Consider the following 15,453-nt stretch of genomic DNA (forward strand, 5'->3'; position numbering starts at 1 on the left):
AAAAAGTGAACACTTTCAATATGATCCAGCCATTATCTTCTTAGGTATTTGCTAAAGAGAAATAAAAACATGTCCATACAAAGACATGTATGTGGATGTTCACACAACTTCATTTAATAGTCAAAAGTGGAAACCCAAATGTCCATCAACTGGTAAATGGCTAAAAAAATCAGTTAAAGATAGAAACTCTACTGATATATGTATAGGAATATGGTTAATCTAAAAAGCATTATGTTAAGTGAAAGAAGCCAGATACAAAATATTATATACTGCATGATTCCACATATGTAAAATTCTACAAAAAGCAAACTATAAAGATGGTAAGCAGATTAGAGGTTACTAGGGGCCAAGAAATAGATTAGCATTAGATATCTCAGCAACACTGGATTTTAAAAGACAAGGAAAAAATGTCTTCAAAATACAAGGAAATCTGATATTAAATCTAGAATTCTCCATCCAGGAAAACTGCCTATTAACCATAAGTGCAAAATACTTTTTAAAAGGTATATAGTGTTTCAAAAGCTTACCTACCACAAACCTTTTCTGAAAAAATTATTTGAAGATATAATTCAGCAGTATAAAAAAGGAATAAAGAGGTAGAAAGTGTAAAAATAAAAAATGGTAACACTTTTTAATACAATGAAGACATATATATTGTTTATAAAGCATAAAAATTTTTTTAATGTATTTTATTTTATATAATTGTTAGATGGCTGTCATAAAAAAGATAAGAGATAACAAGTTTTGGAAAGGATGTGGAGAAAAGGGAACCCTGGTACACTGCTGGTGGAAATGTAAACTGGTGCAGGCACTATGGAAAACGGTATGGAAGTTCCTCAAAAAATTAAATATAGAACTACTATATGATCCAGCAATTTCACTTCTGGGTATATATTTGAAGGAAATGAAATCATTATATCAAAGAGATATCTGTAGCCACATGTCACTGTAGCATTTTTTTTAATAGTCAAGACATAGAAACAACTTAAGTATCCCTCAACAGATGAAAAAAATGTTTAATATATAGAATATTATTCAGCCATAAAAAAAAATGAAAGGAAATCCTCCCATTTGTGACAACATGATGGACTTGAGGGCATCATGCTAACTGAAGTAAGTCAGATGAAGAAAGATAAATGCCATATGAGCTCATTTATATGTGGGATCTAAAAAATCTGACCTCATAAAAATAGAGAATAGATTGGTGGTTGCCAGAAGCAGGGAAATGGGCAATGGTGGTCAAAAGGTACAAACTTCCAGTTATAAGATAAATAATTTCTGTACATGATAAAGGTACAGCAATGGTGACTATAGCTAACAATACTGTATTGTATATTCGAAAGTTGCTGAGAGAGTAGATCTTAAAAGTCCTCATCACAAGAAAAAAATTGTAACTGTGAGGTGATGGATGTTAACTAAACTTATTGTGGTAGTTATTCCACAATATATACATATATCCAAACATTATGTTGTACACCTTAAAATAATATGTTATATGTCAACTACATCTCAATGAAACTGGTGGGAAAAAAGACTTGGTGCGAAGAGAATAAAAAGCAGAACAAGAAAGTTAAGGACTAAACATGAAGAAAAGGAAGGAACTAAAAATGTGACATGATACTGAGGAATGGAGGGAATATAAGAAATGAAATCCATTTTCCTGTTCTCTTCAAGTGAAAATGAATGATTAGATATACCAAGAAATGACATTTTTGGGAAAAAAATATTCTGGTACTTTTGTCTTCTAATATTCAGAAATTTCTGTAAGAGTTTGCATTCAACATGTTGTTATATTTGTAAGCCCTAAAATTTTTGAAGTATGCCATCACCTACCCTGCTCACGGTGAATCACTGACCCTATCAGAGATGACCACTGTATCTGTAATCTCTACCATTTGTTGCAATGCCTGTATCTAATCAAACAAAAAATTTAATTGATGTTTTGATAAAATGTCTATTTTGAGAGAATGCTAAGAATAAGCTCTTTAATAATCAACTATTATAGCCATCAATCACAGATCAGCATCCTCCCTCATACTTTCGAAAATCACCCCGTCTTGATTTCTAACCCAGTATCCTTGTTTCCTAAGAGGAAGAATATACATCAGATTTTTTGTTCTTTTCTGCAATGCAGTGCTTACAGTTCACATACATTTGGTAATAAGGATCATAAATAAATAAAAATAAAAAGCAGGCATCATAAGTTCCCCACAGAAGATAGTATGGCAAGTATAAAGTGTCTGTCTCTCTTTTAATCAAATACACCAAGTTAGAAAATTAACAAGAATAAAGAAATTGGCAATACCTTTGGACAAAACCAACTATTTATTTGACTTTTAAAAAAAGCTATATGAAACGAAATTATTACAAACTTTCAATACCAAAGTATACTCCAGTATTTTTTTTATTCTTTTCACCAGAAACACTTATCCTTATCCATAAGATGCTGTAGATATATTTCTTCCCTTTTCAACTCATGTCATTCTGTGCTTACTGCTTTATTATTTTGTGGTCTTTGTTTTGGCAGATGCACAAGCAAAATCTGATTCCAACAGTTTGACCCTTCTCACTTTTTATGTTCTCTAGGGCATAATAAAACCCAAGATACAATCCCTCAGCAGTTAATGAAGCTTAACCTCCCACCCTCTTAATTACCAATGCATTACACCAACTATGGGCATCATATTCCTCTCTAAGCTATTTTACAATTCAGCAGAAGTACTACTGAGCTATTATGTAGCAACATAATCCATGCAGCATGAGAAATCCTTCTTAAAAATAAAATCTTTTGATCCTTGCAGGTTTCGGTAACTGTATAATTAATACTACTTAAGCATTATGCATGTATCGGTAAGTATATTATATTGTATCACTAAGTATATTACTTTGTTGATTTATGGGGGTTTTTGGAGGGAATACTTATTTTCTGAAAGTTGGAAAGAGAAACAAATCCAAAGATATTACTGATTATCATAATTTGAATACAAACATGGTCCAAATATTTAACCCGAATATTGATTTAGTAAAGGTATGTTCTCCACATTATCTTCATTTAACTGTTCAAAAGTATGGGGCGAGGAGTGACTTTAATTGTTAAAAGCATTCAGAAATGTAGACTGCAGGGAGTAAGTTAGAAGGTCCTGGGGTGTAGTTGATGTTACATGTTTTTAAAACTCAGAGATTTTAAGATTAGTAATGAGTGAATTATCTTGTTTCAAACCAAATGCAGTACAGATTAGGGGACATCTTAGTACAATTTCAGATATTTTTTCTTGAATATAAAGATAGAAAAATTACTGCTATTACAAGAAGGATGGTGAAAAACACTTTCACATCAGCATACAAAAAGTATTTTAACTAAACTCTCAAGTTAAGCTACTGACAAAACTGATGCTTGTAATTTGGCAAGCAAATCACATTTCTCCTTAAAATGTAAACCAGAAATGTGCTGAGAAAGCTGGAAAAACCTCTCTTTAAATTTTCTTGACTAAGATAGAGGGAAGGAGCAGGATACATGAAGGAAAGGAAATGGAAGTCTGCACTAGAAGTATTCAGAAATGAAGAGAAAGAGTTGCACTAAGTTTAATAATAATATCTTCAATTAAATGCAAATATAATTTAATTATTTTAAAACATTACATTCTAAACCATCACATTTTTAAGAGCACCAGTCACAGAAGGATCTCAAAGCAATTTTGACGTGTATTAACCTCTGAGTTCTACTGCAATCTAGTAGTGAGAATGGGAAAATGAGGTACAGGCAAATTTACATTCCTTATCTAGGTCCTAGCAATATGCCTGCTAATACCATAAACAGCACCCCTAGTCTTGACCAAAGCAGCCACAGGTTTCAGTACTGTCTATTGATGGCATTGACTTAAAAGGAGTTTAAGGGGAAATGCACTGAGTGTCTTGGCATTCTGATATTAGCTTCTGTAATTATTTTCTCACATATATTAAAAAACTCAAAACTGTCAAGCTGTTAAGAACAAGTCTCTATGAGGTCTATATTAATTTTATCAATTTTCCTCAATAGATCAACTTAAGATACAGAATTTATGATTTTATAAATCAAAACATAAGAGCTATATTACACATTCCTTCAAAACAGTCTCTTTACTTCAAACTGACTTCTTAAGAAGAAAGCTTAAAATAAAAATACCATGTTTTTACTCATAGAGAGGCAAGAATGCACTGTTGGAATCTATTAATACTTTTATCCATAAAAATTGGAGTTTTCCTTTCTAGGTTTTTTTACAAAGTAAAGTTCTTATATTCAATGCTGTCAATGTTTAATCTGGCTCTGACTGCACAACCAATAAAATTCATACTCAGAGAGATAATACAAGTTAAAGTGAAGAGAGCTACTAGCTAGGTAACTACTATTGTTAAAAATGTGAACTTCTGTGTGTGTATATGTATTATGTATGTGTGTGTATACATACACACACGTATATGTGTATATATGTATATTTTTATATATATTATGTTCCTAGTTATAGAAAGAATAGTGAATGGTGAACAATGTCCTTATAATAGGACATATCTTGATTACAAAACATTTTGTGAATTGTTTTAAAAAGTAGACTAAACTTTCCACTTACTCACTGGTATTAACAGGTTTAGTTATTAGTGAGATCATATGTAATAACTCCTTTTAGTAAATGTTTACTGTATAAGGGTGTATATTAACCTGTTTTAAGAAAATATGACATATGAAAATCTACATTAAGCAAACAAGTTATGCAATAATAAGTTATAAAAGGATTCTTATGTTGGCAAAGAATTCCTACAAAATTCCTTTAAGTATTAAGTCTCTTTATTGAATATAAACTAATTTCTAAAAACCGATGTAACTAAAACATTTCTAAATATAATTATTTTAAAAGTTGAGAAAGTGACAATAATCTTATAATTATTTACTAAATCTTTACATTGTTGGAAAAGAAGTATTCTAAAGTTTCATGGATATCTATTGTCAAAGAAATCTCAATTAGGAATGAAATCAGGCATTACCTTCATTTAAGGGGTCCTGATAAGTTAAATTCCTAACTCAGGAGCACACAACAAGTGACTGGTTTTATTTGTTTGATGTGATTTTTTTTTTTTTCCAGAATAAACCCAGCTTATGGAAAGTGTCACAAACAAAAATCCTTAGGGTGTTGTGGGGTACTAAATGAAACTGGATATCACTTTATTTTTATTAAATTTGAAAACTATTTTCTGTAGTACATTTGGTGTTAGTAGAATAGAACTCATTCTTTTTGTTCATTGACTACTGAGAAGTAGAGGTAACTGGGTAAAAGCATAAAATAGGTTTTCTTTAATTCTATAGCACCCTGTATGTTACAGTCTGTTTTAAGAGATGCAAGGTAAGATCAATATCTCTGATATTGATATGCAAGGTAAGATCAATATCTCTGATCTGAAACTTCATAGTTTCAGATCTGTTTTCTACTTCCAATTTAAGTCTTCATTTTAATGCTCTCTACCATGTTTCTGAAATCTAGCACAGACTTTCAGACTCACATGTATGCACACACAAACTGTAGTGAGAATATTTTACAAAAACAATAAGCACGTTTCAAATGCCTCTGATTTTGTTAATATACCATAATGTGAAAAGATGGATGTGAGGAACTAAGGCCCTTTTCTGCAACTGCCTGTCAGTTTCTGGTGAACAAAAAAAACTTAAATTAGAAAAGAAACACTGAAAGAATCATCCCAACACTAGCTGGAGAAATAGCCCTATATTTTGGGGGTTTTCAACAGTAGAGTTATCCTTTTGTACATAATAAATCTTCACAGACTGTCTATTTAATTTATGATCCTTGATAGTATACAGCCTTTCTCCTTCCATGGTATCCTTTAATGTTTCATTAAATGGGACAACATGTTCATTTGGGAGGCTGATTTTCTTTTATTTTGAATGGCTCTGGTTTTCAAATTTTGAAGTCATTTATCCACCCCCAAAAGGATTGAATACTTTCTCTTCTGAATACTTTTTCAGAAAAAGTATTCAAAAGAAAAATGAGCCCTATTTCTAATATTCCCAATGCTGACTTTATGTGGCTTCTTTTCCAAGAATGATAAAACTAATAACAGTTCTAAGATTTAAACATTTCTTTTGCCTATAGCAAATCCATCAAGTATTCACAACCATTCATTTTTTCATGGGTTCAAAATAAAATTTTTAAAGTAAATGTGAGGGCTGGAATAGGTGTTTTAAGATTTAGAAAGCAAAACTCCAGATATTTCATTTTTAATTTGGAGCTCCGGAATAAGGTAGGCAGGCTATCATCCCTATCTTAATATGAAAGGTTAAGTGACTTGTGCAAGGTCCTGTAGCTAGTTAAGCAGCAACACAGAAATTAAAATCTAAGCTCAGATTTGAAGTATATTTCATCTTCTTAAGGATAAATATCCTATTACACAGTGTGGCATTTTGCTATATAACTTAGGCTACTTTTCTGCATGCAAAATTCCTTTCTTTTGTTGACTGATGTACAAACATCAATGCCAAATGTGTGTTTATTTTAGTATTATATCAAAAATTTCTCATTAGGTAGTGACAGAGAGGTGGGTTTCTTTTCTTTTATATTTTTTATCTTATCTTTCATTTCCTCGTTGGAAAATAAGGCACATACCATCTTTTAAAAGCTGCCTACAAATGTAGGTCACTGGAAACAGTACTGAGCTTTTGCATGTTTTTTCTTAGTCTTTTTAATTTGCCAAAGAAACTCGAACTGTGGCTGCCAGGGGAGAACTCAGAATTTTAAATAAGCTCTCACAAGTAGCTAGGGAGGAAAAAAAGAGGGGAACCCTAGGGTCAAACAGCAAATTTCTGGCTCAACTAGCACTGAAAAGCTTATAGATAGCCTGATAATTTTCTGAACAAATAAAATGTTGACAAAGAAGTGAAGGGAACATATTCTGATTACAGCTCTGCCTTCAAAGACCTTTTAATATTTGTATTTATATTATGGACAAAAGATACACAGTGATAAAACAGTTTTGATAGGATGTACATTAAATATTATACAGGCTAGAGAAAGTAAAAATGTGTGGGAAAATGTGTAATGTATAAGGTGTTGAGTATGCATAAAGCTTGCAAAGTGGAATATAGAAGGGCCAGAAAATAATTTTTAATTATTTATAGCGTGTTATATTACTTTTGTTCTGAATCATAAAACTACAACTTTGGAGATGAACATAATTTAAAAAATGTTCAATGATATATTAGGCCAACCAAGGGATGTTTCTTTAACTTCATTTTTATAGCTGTTTCAATTTGTGTCACTTAAAAAAAACATGGGCTGGATCTGAGACATTTTTGTATTCTGTGTACTCAGAAAGACCAGACTGTACTTACTACAGTGTACTAAGAGCAAACTGACCACTCACGAGATCTCTAATTCTTGTTCCATGATCAGTAAATAACAGATGCATGGCAAACAGACTTAATCTTGACACCAAACTGACAGAAGGAAAAGAAACCTTTTTAACAGTAACTCAAACTTTACATTGTTAGCAAGTAATACCGCTTTATCTAACTCTAAATCAATATCTCTAACCTCAATTAAAACCAAGGAATCAAATAAAGGAAAAGATACAAGGTACAGTGAATAAGATCTTAACAAATGAGTTCAATATTTGGGTAAAAGGCTGATATTTTGGGATTTAAAATAATGCTTTCAAATTATTAAGATATACTTTTAACTTTTACTTATGGATTTAAAGTCTGTGAAAAAGAATTCTGAAGATGTTAGACTAAATATTCATACTTCATTATTTTGTTACCAAGTATCTTATTACTATATTAATTTATCAAATATCATATGGTTTATTTTCAATGAACTGAAACTCATTCCAGGACATAGATTATTGTAAAGTAATTCATTTTCAATATGAAAGATTTTCTCAATAGTAAATATGGGAAATTTCACCATAATTGATTTTAAATTTGAACTATTTATTTACCAATATGTTTGATGTTAAAAAATATTATATGCTATAATCCTTTAATAAACATCAAGTAGTTGGGACACCCCTGCTGGTAACCAGGTACCTATCCTGGGTACACACTAAAAAATACAACTTTGAAGCTCTTTAAAAGCATTCTAACCTCCCACTTTGTTCTAACTGTGGTTGATGTTAGTGCATAGTGTATATAACAGGTAACTCAAAAAGTTAATGCAACAAGTCAAGAATTAACCCTTTGCTCTAGATATTAGATATCTCTTCCTGAATGAATATTACCTACCTGGCATGTCATCACTAAAAAATATTCAAATTAAGTTTTTGAAACTGACTTTAGCATATTATGAAACAGCATTTAAATTTACTTCTGAAATTTTACTTTCTTTAATTCTATATGTATTAACACATACCATCATACTGTTAAAAATTATGAAAAGGATATAAATAATAGAGAAATCTTAGCATTTTCAAGTTCTTAAGAAATGTTTGGGTGTACATAATTTTTTATTTCATAAAAAAATCAGCTGATCTACTGATAAATGTTTAAATATTTTAACATTAAAATGTAATTTTGCTATATTAGAAAACATTCCATAGAAAGTTTTCATAGAGAATACCCATCACTATATTTGAGATGATCAAGAAAATTCTTTTAGATAAAAAAGTTAACTGAAGAATACTTACCATAGTGTTTCTAAAAGCTTTAACAACATCATGTATATTGTTCTATAGGATTTTCTAAGGGGTGTAACTTTTCAGCGTTACATCTTTAATGCTGACTTCCTGAAGCTCTGACTACAGTAGGCATGAATGTTTCCAAAGGATGATGGATAAATTGCTGGGTGGTTATATAATATATTTTAGGCAGCTGATGGGCTTTTTATCCTTTACTTGTCTTTTAGTTATACACAGTTTTAAGATAATTATGGTCTATAAGATTGTCTTTTCCCTTTTCTTGTACCAGCTATTATTTGCCTTTGTTATAGGCTCCAGAAATCTCCAATCATATACATCATAAAATTAAAACTAAGCAATTATAGCATTTTCTCCCTACATTGTATCTCTAAACACTGTTAATGCTTTGGGTTTTGGTCACTCATTTTTGGGCTGTTTGATACAAATAAGTCTTCAGTATAACTCTGAGCTGGGCACACTGAAATCCCAACTGAACATTATGTAGAAAGTACATAATATATATACCTACTCTTATAGGTGCAGAAATTCTACTTCTCTATATTAGTATTCAACATCTCATTTTAAACTACAAAAATATTTTGTTCATTTTTCTCAGAGATGTTAAAAACTTCGTCTATATACTGGTATTATGAAGAATATACATAACTGAAATTTTTATCAGCCATAATTTTCTCATCCAGTCTGTTTTAAATGTGTGAACACTAAACATTAAACATATTGTATATATTAAAAACAATACTTTTTTTACTTCCTTATAGAAAAATGAGAATGGCATATTATTCTTTTAAGTCAAATATTGTTATACTGTTACATATTAAACATGTAAGGAATATAAGATGATAAGATTAAGAATTTAAGAAACATTGCTTTCGCAACTGGCTGAATCCTTCTACATTCTCATTAGCCAGTAGCTTTGCATGGGATTCAAACAATTCTCCACAGTCACTTTGATCAACCTCAGGAAATTTTGCATCTTTGGCAAATTTTGAAATTGTTTTGCATTATACTCAAGAATATTCAACATATGGCTAACAGGAACAGACCAACTCACAAATCTAATGATGAAAAAATACACTAGTGTTACATGTGAGGGATGTGGGCAGAGGGGCAAAATTTTTAGGAGCGCAGCCCAAAATTTATAGGAGGGCTATTTGTATGTTTTGGCAAATTTGGTTTTCCAATGCAACCTTGTAACTTCAGGGACTTAGATCCTGAGAATGTGCAAAACAAAGATCCTCGTATATAATCCTGGGACATTAACTACAATATGTAAAGAGCTCGTACAGAGCAATGAGAAAAAAAATGGACAGAGACAAAAACCTACTATGAAAAACAAGGAAGAAATGCAGAAGGCTAACAACCATAGGGGAAAATATTCTGCTTTGCTGTAAACAAAGAAACGTGCAACAAAGCAGTATTTCCCCATCAAATGAACGTTTTTAAAATTATTTTTTAAAAAAAGAAAAGAAACATTACTGATGAGTGAAGATTCTATTAACTCAAAAACTAGATATATCTTCAGAGTAGAGGTGCATGAAATACAAGAACATAATCAAAATTAAAATAGTTTAAAAATGAATCACTAAATAAGTTTTATAATGTAAGGAAATGTTGTGTGTACGTTATTTAGCATATACAGCCTATAACAATTTCATTACTCATCTATACAAGTGATTTTAGTTAAAAGCAAATAATGGCATTAAAATCAAAGAAGATAAATTTTTCCTGAGGATCACACACTCAAATTTATAATTAATTTAATATTTAACTTCATTGAGTACCTTATTGATAAATATTCAATTGTCATGTAAAGCAAACTTGCTATTCAAATAAAAACAACTTGTTCTAGGCTACTCATTATAAATAGAAGAATGAGATAACTTTAAAAATGCAGCATCGGGCTTCCCTGGTGGCGGAGTGGTTGAGAGTCCGCCTGCCGATGTAGGAGACACGGGTTCGCGCCCTGGTCCGGGAAGATCCCACACGCCGCCAAGCGGCTGGGCCCGTGAGCCATGGCTGCTGAGCCTGCGTGTCCGGAGCCTGCGCTCCACAACGGGAGAGGCCACAACAGTGAGAGGCCCGCGTACCACAAAAAAAAAAAAAAAAAAATGCAGCATAAAATCTGCAATGTTATATTAAGTATATCTAATGCTTAAGACGATTAGGTTTTTGTGGAGTAATTATAATGTCTTTGATAATACATTCTAAGTGCACAAGATAAAGTAAAATAGATCTGATGACACTAGAATACATTCTTCAGTTAAAAACACCTATGCTAGGCTAGAGCAAGAGAAACTTTTAAGACATTAAAAATAAATGGTCATACCATTTTAACATTTATTTCCCTTGAAATGTAAGATGAATTTAAGTTCCAGGAGATTAATTAGCATGTTGTTATAAACTGCATCTCAGTAATAGTGAAAATTCAAATATGAGAAAGCCAAGTAAAATATCTGTCAACACTGAAACCAACAGTACTTCTTATAAAAAAAAAATTCCAGAGATATATCAATCACTGAGAATTTATTTCAAATAATCATCTTTAAAATATTATTTAACATAACAGAAAATTATCACTAATGGTTTTTCTTCTAATAAGACAGTCTGCATTTACATGGAATGTGACATTACAGAGGAATAATTTTCATAAAAGAAATTTTAAGTCCAATATGCTGATTTAATTCTTTTGCCTGAGATAAACTTCATTTAAATATTTTAAAGAGCAGCAGTAACTTAGAAGTTATTCCTACATTTTTGAAATCTAAACAGAATATACTTTTTTTCATATTGATGTGAATAAATGATAGTTAGCATTATCATGCTAGAATGCTAGAATAGGTTAGTGTATATTGGGGGTGACTAAATACAGGTTCACTGGGCTACATCAATATATGGATTTAATCATATATGGGCATATGGTAGTCTAAACTTAGAAAAGCTTATCTGGATCAGGTAAGATGACTTGTTTCCATCCCTTTTAACTGTCAGAAACTGGGAGTCTTTAAACCTGGGGTAAATGAAGACTTTGAAAGAGGTACATGATCATGAGAATTTTAAGGAAATCAATTCTTTGATCTTCAACTTTAACAAATATCTAGTGAAAAATGACCTCCTAGAGAATGTGCCAGTGATAGAAGTGCAAGTTCCCCTTTGCCAATCCCCTTTCAAATCAACCTTTCTCACTTCACGAGTGAAAGCTTTACTTCTCATTGTCCCAGGAGTAAACATCTCTGCAGTACCAAACAAAAAGACAACCTAAAATATCTATTTGGTATAGAAAATGTGAATTTTCTAATGACTGGGGAAATTATCCTTTTTTCATTGTTTTCAGCAAAATTTTAGGTGGACCTAATAGACTAGACAAATAATTTAAAGTAATTTATGTTGATAGACATCATGTGATTTCTTTTTGTGTATTACTCAGAAAAAGTGAAAAAATAATTTGAGGGACATTACAATAACACAACTCTCTCTATTTACTTAACTATGAACAGCTCACATCTGCAAAAGTAAAAAATATGAATAGAGCTGATGCTGAATCCCATCCCATTCTAGCAATATTCACGCAATTATATGTCCTAATGAAGCAATGTAGTGTGAACATTTTTATGTCTATTGATACACTATATGCAACAATAATTGTAATGGCGACTGAAATAAAAAGAAATGTGTTTAACACTTAAAGTCTTTTGAGACAAAAAGTTTAAAATAAATTTAAATATGAAGTTACAGAAAAACTATCATAAGGTTGTTAATAAAAATGTTGAACATAAAATGTACTACATTCTGACAAAACTCCATGAGGAGTGAGTGGAATAGAAAATATGAATTCAAGGAAAAAATGATTGATGTAAAATTTCCAGTTGTTAAAGAAGAGCTTGCTTATGTAGATACTTCTAAAAATAATGATACTGACATCAAATTGCTATTATTTAGATTGAGTTGGATACACTTACAAGACTGACATAAAAGTCTTCAACTAAAAAAGGCAATACTTACAATAACATCTTTGCAACTAAATAATCTCATAACGAAAATTTTTACATAACTTAGTATACAAGACAATACATAATTAAAAAAAAAATTTTTAGAAGTATGAGTGCAAAAAAGGTGGGAAGATCACTGTACTTTACTATCTGAAAAGCTGGCCAAGATATAGGATGCGAGTGATAATTGTTCAATGTAGGTTAATAAATAAATGTGAAATGCCTTCTTTGGTTTTAAATGTAATCTTTGTATTTTCAGTAAAATTGAATTAGTCAGAGTTCTCTAGAGAAATTGTATGAACAGGATGTGTGTCTGTGTGTGTGTGTATACACACACACACACATATACATATATATATGTACACATATACATACCTCTTCCTGTAATAAAATTTACTATAAGGATATGATTATGGAGGCTGACAAGTCCCCAGATATGCACAGCAAGCTAGCTGGAAACTCAGGAGAGCTGATGGTGTAGTTTTTGTCCAAATGGAAAACTAATGGTGTAATTCTGATCCAAAGGATAGCAGACTCGTGACTCAGGAAGAGCTGATGTTTCAGTTTGAACCCGAGAGCAAGAAAAAGTTGATGTCCAAGTTCAAAAGCAGTCCAGTAGGAAGAATTCTTTCTTATATGGGGGAGGGTTAGCCATTTTGTTCTATTTAGGCCTTCAACTGACTGGATGAGGCCCACCCACATTAGAGAGGGCAATCTGCTTTACTCAGTCTACCGAATTAAATGTTAATTTCATCCAAAAATACCCTCACAGAAACACTCAGAATAATGTCTGATCAAATTTCTGGGCACCCTGTGGCTTGGTCAAATTGACACATAGAATTAACTATCAGAAGTCCACCCCTTGCTTACTTGGCACCCATACATATCTCCTTAAACCATACTTGGCTCCAGATGAAGACAATAACGAGGTTGTAATTCCACATTCCTAGCTCTGTCACCTAAGATTGTCTTATCCTGGGCTCTTCCTCCCTGCACTATGGCCTGGACACTTTGTATGCAGGAAGCTAGGGAAGTTATAGGACTTACCTTGTCTATTTTGCATAACTCAGGAATCACTGTCCTTTACTGTGTGATGGTCAAAGTTTTGAAGACAGTTGTTTCATATACTTTGTCCTGTTTTTTAGTTGTTTCAGGCATGATGACTAGTCTGGTCCTTATTAATCTACTTTGGTCATAAGGACAAATTTAATAAGAGTCTATGTTTTTTGACTCTAGTTTTATATTTTTCTACTACATTATAAAACTGCTCTATGAATAAAGGTTTGCAGAATCTAATTACTTGCATATATGACTAGCTATTTTAAGAAACCCTGATGAAAAGATAATATTTCTTTTATAATTTTAAAATCCTTCACATAATCCAAAGAAGGACATGTAAAGTACACTGAAATTTTTTTAGTACTAACTTGTACAGATCAAGGTACCTAAGAAAGGCATCAGGGATTAGTTTTCAAATAAAAAAATGTAGTACTCTAAGGCAAAATGTGGAAGTATACTATAGGCTTTAACATCAGTTACCTAGGTTGGAGGAGGGAAGAAGGAAAAATAAAACACTTTATTTAAAAAAGCATATATAGGGCTTCCCTGGTGGCGCAGTGGTTGAGAGTCCGCCTGCCGATGCAGGGGACACGGGTTCGTGCCCCGGTCCGGGAAGATCCCACATGCCGCAGAGCGGCTAGGCCCGTGAGCCATGGCCACTGAGCCTGCGCGTCTGGAGCCTGTGCTCCGCAACGGAAGAGGCCACAATAGTGAGGCCCGCGTACCGCAAAAAAAAAAAAAGCATATATAGGTCTTCCTGCCTATGGCTTGGCGAACATTTCCTATATGGCTATAAAGATGTCTGATAAAAAATCTTAGGCTCGGTATGTTGTGGAATGGGCTGTGAAGAACCTATATAGCTTCTTTACAACAATGATTTTGGCCTTTACTCCACAGCTTCTAGCAAGTACAGTACTGTTCAGAAACTGTCCAAAATGATTAAAGCCAGGGAAAAGGAACAAAAGAAAAAACAAAAACATCAAGAAAATATTACAAAAGATTAATAGCAGAAATAAGAATAAAGGAAAACAGGCTCTTCAACCAGAAGGAAATCATTTGGAAAATTATACAAAGGTTTTCTTTTTGAACTTTTTAAAATTTAATAAACAAAGTCTGACCCATATGAAAGAATCATGTTAGTTTTGACCTCAGTATTACAGTAATTTTTATGTGTGGGTGTAGAAATTTGTTGGTGTCTGTTGATAGTTATTGTAAATTAGTATTTATTATTCTACAAATTTTTTATAAATGACTTAGTCATTTGTCATTTTGCAAACTACACAGTGAAATGAAAACACCCTCTGAGAGAAAATGATTTTAGATTATGAATTCTAATCAAATAATGGCTTAAAAGTGAGTTCCTAAAAAAAAAAAAAAGTGAGTTCCTGTTCTGTACAAAGAAATTAAGAATTCTAAAAGTCAGAATTTTCTTCTCTGAAAAATATGCTTTGGCATAAAAAAGATATACTATTTCAAGCACATATTTTAGTATTATTGCTTATTTCTTGGAAGGGGATACTTTCTGGAATTCTCAAAACAAAATAACTTTAATAAATGAGTACTTCTAATTTCTCTTTCTTCTGACTTACACCTTTGGAATACTGGTAATACAATATCTGACAATATTCTGCAGTTGTTTTTCTTTACCTAGATTTTTTAATAGCTTATAAAGTGCCCATATCATTACTTAATAGTAATTTTGTTTATTGTCAGTTTTAAATAGCTTATTAAT

General features: G+C 31.8%; 1 protein-coding gene across 1 annotated transcript in view; it reads right to left on the bottom strand.

Annotated features, from left to right (window-relative positions):
* The window catches only part of ELP4 (elongator acetyltransferase complex subunit 4), a 244,312-nt gene that overhangs the window by 190,642 nt on the left and 38,217 nt on the right, over nt 1-15,453 (bottom strand). The window lies entirely within an intron of this gene.

The sequence above is a fragment of the Stenella coeruleoalba genome, assembly GCF_951394435.1.
Source record: "Stenella coeruleoalba genome assembly, chromosome: 8".
NCBI classification, from domain to species: domain Eukaryota; kingdom Metazoa; phylum Chordata; class Mammalia; order Artiodactyla; family Delphinidae; genus Stenella; species Stenella coeruleoalba.